The sequence below is a fragment of the Orbicella faveolata genome, unplaced genomic scaffold, assembly GCF_042242905.1.
Source record: "Orbicella faveolata isolate gen_17 unplaced genomic scaffold, um_ofav_v1 contig_25, whole genome shotgun sequence".
Classification (NCBI taxonomy): domain Eukaryota; kingdom Metazoa; phylum Cnidaria; class Anthozoa; order Scleractinia; family Merulinidae; genus Orbicella; species Orbicella faveolata.
The window spans coordinates 31,044,001-31,050,000 of NW_028301553.1; positions in this window are offsets into that span (position 1 = coordinate 31,044,001).

The following is a 6,000-nucleotide window of genomic DNA, read 5'->3' on the forward strand; positions in this document are numbered from 1 at the left end:
GGACGAATTATCTTTTCCTGACTATCATGACAAAACGGCCCTAGCCAATGACATCAACGGCTTTTTCGTTCGTAAGATCACCAGAATTCGTTCAGACATCGATGCCACTGTTGTGGATGATGGAGTACCCACTCCACCTGAAGTAGAAGTCGTTCCAACATGTTTATCTTTAAGCGCCTTCCACCCTCTTACTGAGAATGATGTATGGGCTTTAATCCAGACGTCAGCTAAGAAGTCTTGTCTAACGGACCTCATGCCAACATCACTGGTCGTCGGTTGTCTTGATGTGCTCCTCCCCGTCATCATGGGCATAGTTAACTCATCGCTGTTCTCAGGCTACTTTCCTGGTGAATGGAAGGAAGCTCTTGTCAACCCCCTCCTAAAGAAGGCTGGCCTTGATTCGGTGTTTAAAAACCTTTGACCTGTGAGTAATCTTCAATTCCTATCAAAATTGACAGAACGCGCTGTATTTGACCAGACGTACAACCACATGATGGATCTTGGCCTGTATCCTCCACTCCAGTCTGCATATCGAAAATGCCATAGTACCGAGACTGCGCTCCTAAAAGTCCAGAATGATATACTAATGAATATGAACCGCCAGCACTTGACACTTCTACTTCTTCTAGATCTCAGTTCGGCTTTCGACACGGTGGACCACAAAATCTTACTTCATCGTCTACAGTCGAGTTTTGGTATCACAGAAACGGCTCTGAAGTGGTTTAAATCTTACCTTTCTGACCGATTGCAAAGCGTCTTTTTAGACGGCTGTCTCTCTGAGAGTTCCAAGCTGCCACATGGGGTTCCTCAAGGCTCATGTCTGGGACCCCTGCTATTTACGATCTATTCTAGCAAGCTATTTGAGGTGATAAAGGATCATCTACCTGTTGCACATGCGTATGTAGATGACACGCAACTCTACTTGTCCTTCAAGCCCGACATCCCATCAAGTCAATCTGATGCAATCGAAGCAATAGAACTCTGCATAAAGGCAATCAGAGCGTGGATGATTACCGACAAGTTAAAGCTAAATGACGACAAAACCGAATTCTTAATAATTGGTACACGACAACAGCTTAGCAAGGTGGACATCGAGAAGTTATCGGTGGGTGATGTGAGTGTTGCCCCTGTTGCTGTTGCAAGAAACCTCGGAACCTGGTTTGATACCAACCTTAGTCTAGTGACACACATTACGAAGACATGTAAAGCTGCTTTTTATCATCTGTATAACATTAGACGTATTAGGAAGTTTCTTACGGTTGAGTCTACCAAGGTGCTAGTGCATGCCTTCATAATGGGACGCATTGATTACTGCAACAGTCTTCTCCATGGTTTACCGACCACTCATATTAATAAGCTACAATGTGTGCAAAACGCAGCTGCCAGGCTAATTTGTTCGACTCCGCGTTTTAGTCGCATTACTCCCGTATTATATTCTTTACATTGGTTACCTGTCAGATTCAGAATTGTTTATAAGATTTTAATAATTACTTTTAAGGCCATACATGGCCAGGCACCGGACTATATTTGTAATCTTATTCGTGTTAAAAATCCTTCCCGGTATGGTCTACGCTCTAATTCTCAAGTTTTATTAGTATCACCATCCACGAAAACGAAGAAAACACTTAGTGACAGGGCATTTACTGCTGCTGCACCATCACTTTGGAACAAATTGCCGTGTGCAATAACAGATGAGGACAATTTTAACCATTTTAAGTCCAAACTGAAGACATTTTTCTTTAGAAAAGCGTTTGAATAGCTCTTGATGTTTTATATACATTTTTACTAGATCCCTTGTTTTTAATATTTTAATTTTTAGCTCGTTACCTTAGCCTAATGTACATAATTATTGTAAATAATTAGTTTTAAATTAATCACACTATTCATAGCATATCGTTTAATTTATATTACTCATATGGTTTGTTAGGCGCATTTGATCATATTCACATGTTAATTTGCGCCTTAGAAATATTAAATATTATTATTATTATTATCATTAAAAGATTGTTGTTAGTATCGAAAAACGGCTCTTTGAGCCGGTCTTGTATAACAAAATATGCTAGGTTTAAAAACATCAAATTTCCGTGGGGGCAGCTATTAGGCTGCACCAGCATAAACACTCTATTGTCTTTATTTCTCACCACTAAATTTTCTTCCGCGCTCCAGTTCAAAAATCATATTGAATTATTTTCAACTTTTTTAGATGAAAGGCATGTAAGCCAAATGTAAAATCTAAAAAAGAAACGAGACAAATTACGTCTATTAATTTTTTTTCCCTATAATCCTGCGTTTTTTTTTTTTGTTTTTTTTTTCACGGACGAGTGATATCCATCCGGCTATTTTCCTCCGGAAAAACAATAGAGTGTTTCCGTCGAGGAAATATCGGCTGATAGTTGTTCCGCGGAAATTTGACGTTCTTGAAACAAATATTTATTTGACCGAGAAGCAAAGCTTCGAGGACAAATATGCTAGTTTTAAGAACATCAAATTTCCAAGGGGAAACTATCAGACCGATAGTTCCGAGACGTGAACATTTTTTGGTCTTTATTGTTAGTGTTGAACTATTATGGCTGAAAATGTACAATGGTTCAGCCAAACAGATTGCAGCATTTACATTAGTATATAACAGAAAAATTTTACTACTGGCTGATCGATAGTGTACGATAGTTTTGCCGCATTTGCGTTAGCATTCTAGTGGAATTCTGTTGACCCTATCAAGGTACTGCACTCTAACGGCTGGTAGGGTACGATGGCTCAGCCAATCAGATGGAAGCATTTGCATTAGTATACTAGTAGAATTTTACTACTCGCTGATAGTGTGCGATAGCTTAGCCAATCAGATTGCCGCCTTTGCGTTACCATACTAGTAGAATTCTACTAACGTATCTTATAAATTACCTGAATAATTATAGGGATATCAGTGTCCTAGACAGAGGCAACGTTTGACCATGCCTAGGGGCAAAATAGTATGTATTTGCCCCCTGAGCATCCCATAATAGCTTTTTGAAACAATAGAATTCTAAATGGCCGCCGCATCGCCGAATAGGTCCATTGGACTGTTTGAATGAGGGATTTTGAGACAACAGTGTTACGCATCACTGATTCATGTAAACCGTTCATTCAAATGTTTGCTAAAGATCAAAAGAATACTGAAAATTTCAGCCCAGTTAAGCATTCGGTTGCTTTTTCCAAGTTAGATAAAATGTAAAACTCTGAGTTATGCTTTAAATGCAATGATTGCTCAAAATGATATATATAACTAGTAGAAATCAGAGATTATGAGAGTGCGTTCGACGCTTTAACTTTAATATAGATATACCGTAAATAAATGATTTCACTAGCTGGCTTTCAACCTTCTTCTATTGCTAAAAGCAGCATTTTTCAGCAGCAAGCGAGGTTTTACAGCCAGATACATTGGATGCATAGTGTCAAATTAAAGTCCATGCTAGTGAAGAGGTCACGATTTGTTGGTACGTTGCGTGACACTGCCAGTTTCTGTGGACTCTCAATTTTCATGGAACATTTAAATTACGTAGGCTACATTATTCTAAGCTAGCATTTGCAATCGCGTGCTCGTTTCGCGTGGTCGTTTATCGTAAACAAACTCCGTGCGACTAATTCGAGTATTTCCCCTGATGAATAAAGTAGTCTTATGGATCATGCCTTCAGAGTACTTTTCCACCGATTCCAAACAATAAAATTTCGACCGGATAAAGACTGAGCTATCTGTCGCGACTGGAACTACTAGTCAACAAATGTAATCAAAATGTAACTGTTCCCACGGTTATCACCCCAAAGCAAAGTCGTGTTAATAAACAAGGACAGTTCCCTCAGATTTCGATAAATGCTACCGTCAAAGCGTTAAATCTAACGCTGAGAGCACATAATAGCGAAGCGTACGGCGACTGAATGGAAAGAAGTCAAAGAAAGATCCATCGGAAAGACGAGCTCGCATGGTCTGCTCACATACTCACATGTTCGCCACACGTCTTATCATATGTCTTAGCATTAAACGGTACCAGTTTACTGGCCGTGACATGCCCCTGCAAAATTCAAGCGGGGTGGCCATTTTGGTGTCCTTACGGGAATGCGGTTCTTTCGCCCTATAATCGTGCACAGGGCAACCAACTCTGGAAAGCCATAGGTCAAAATGAGGTTTGCGTTCCACTTCGTCGAACGCAAAAACGTGCAGTAAATTTCTCAAAATAACTTTTATTTTATTTGCATCTGAATTAGTTTTTGTAAATTAATTCACACTTTTGACACAAAGCACTCCATTTTGGTCCGAACCAGGCGGCTGAAAGCAGCTAATAAAGTAAACTTTGATTAGTAAACTCGAGTATTAAGAAATCGGGACTCACCTAACGTCGACGGGCTTTTAGGACATAGCTTCTCTTCAAGGTCTTGCTCTGAATTGCTTCCATTGCTTGCTACTCCGGATCCAGCCTTCGCTTCGTCTATAATTGAACTGTTTTGTTAGTGGTTATCGTAAATTACTACTGATCCATCGGCTAATTAATTAGTTAAACTGTTGTTGGAGGTTCTGTTTCTGTATTTTTTATTATCAATCGCCAACACATTCGTTCTGATCTTCTGGTCGGAGTGCTTTGAGCGTGAGTTCTCTTGACGCAAATAACTAACTCCCTAGGGCGAACAAAACTCACTACTCCCTAGGGGAACAACAACTTGAACTTTCGACTCGCACGTGATCGGGCCGTGCTCCTCGAAACCGCGGCAAATTTGTAAGCCAGCCGGCGTCAAGCCAACGATTTCTTCGCAGTTTTTTCCTATTTTTGGGTTGTGAGGTATAACAAAACACTTAATGACTTGCCCCGCGGGAAAGAGTGAATTTTGTTTCCCCTCGACCACAACGTTCCCCTCGGCTTCGCCGCGGGGCACATTGAGGGTCTCCGGGAAACAAAACCAACTGTTTCCCTTAGGGCTAGTCATTAGGTGGTCATTACGTCGTTAAGTCATTAAGTTCCCTTAGGCTTCGCCTCGGGGAACATTGTGTTTCCCTTGGGGCCAGTCATTAAGTGCATACATTGGCGAGGAAAACAAAAGTATCAAGTTACAAACGTTGGCGTGAAAAGTGAAATAGTCACATTTGGTACTTCTACGTATTCATGAATTTAAAATGAAACGGTAATTGTAAGTTATTTTTAGGCCTTGAAAGAAAATACAAAAATTAAAACATGCACACTGCTAAGATTATGTCTTACCAAGGTTTTGTCAGCAAAGGGGAAAAGGCACGGGTGAGGACCTGTGTGACTACTGTATTAGAGCCGTAAATTGCACTATGCACTATCTGAGATTGTATCACTAGTTTACCTTTCTTAGCAGTTGGCAAGCAATCGAGATCCGAGAAAGCTTTGTGAACAAATCGAGACTACGAGACGCGCATATAACCGCTAACAAAACGAAACTGTCAGACCCGTGAAGTTCGACGAAAACTTTTGCGAGAGCTATGATTTTTGAAAAACGATGCGATAGCCCTCGCATGTTCATACAGATGTCAACTGATAATCACCAAGAAATCTTTAAATAGTGGTTAGCATGTTGAAAACATCATGCGAAATATTTTGGAGGCCACACTTGAACATTGCAACTCCTTACCTACGTAAAAACTTAGACATGTTACCGAAACAGCCGGTTAAACAAAACGCTGAAATAACTTTCATACGTGCTTTGTATTCCATCTATAGAATAAGTCTTCTATCATAATCGAAACATGTCCTACCACTTAAGTTATCAGAACTTCAACAATCCTAACCTTTTCTGTAATTTGCCCGTCTTCCTCCAATCCCCATGTTGTACGTCGTGTACATGACTTGGAACAAGATAACGAGAAAGAGAGTAAAGAACAAACCTATGAGTTTGCCTCGCGTTATAAAAGACATTACGGATACCGTTTGGCCTATATATAAAGTCGCTTCAGCACGCACGTTTAAACTAAAGTAAACTCGAAATATTTGAATTTCAATTTGAAAATATTGCGTG